Source organism: Pinus tabuliformis, chromosome 1_1 (assembly GCF_031772625.1).
Source record: "Pinus tabuliformis cultivar Carrire ecotype Pingquan chromosome 1_1, CPIR1, whole genome shotgun sequence".
In the NCBI taxonomy this organism is placed as follows: Eukaryota; Viridiplantae; Streptophyta; class Pinopsida; order Pinales; family Pinaceae; genus Pinus; species Pinus tabuliformis.
Genome location: NC_142297.1, coordinates 993,872,665 through 993,873,073, shown reverse-complemented (window position 1 = coordinate 993,873,073; position 409 = coordinate 993,872,665).

Genomic DNA, 409 nt, shown 5'->3' with positions numbered 1-409 from the left:
AAAATTTATAGAATAATAACGATTAGAAATATACATTTTCTCAATTATTTAATTGAATATATTATTGATAGTCACTCTAAGTATTAAATGGAAAATTTATTTTATTAAACACTGGAGAAATGGTAAGTGTAAATCTCAAAGAAGAAAATTCTATATCATAATTTTTTTCCTATTATTTAAAAAAATATTTTTCATCTGAATCATTTGTTTAATTTTTAAATGAAAAATTGTTAAAAATTCTAAAAATATATAATTTTTTAAAAGTTTAAATTATTTTCCGAATTATTACCAATATTATATAATTAATATTTTAAATATAATAAAATTAATTAATCTTTTAACATTTTAATTAAATATAATTTTTAAAATATATCTTTATTTCGAATAAATATTATTTTTATTATTAATA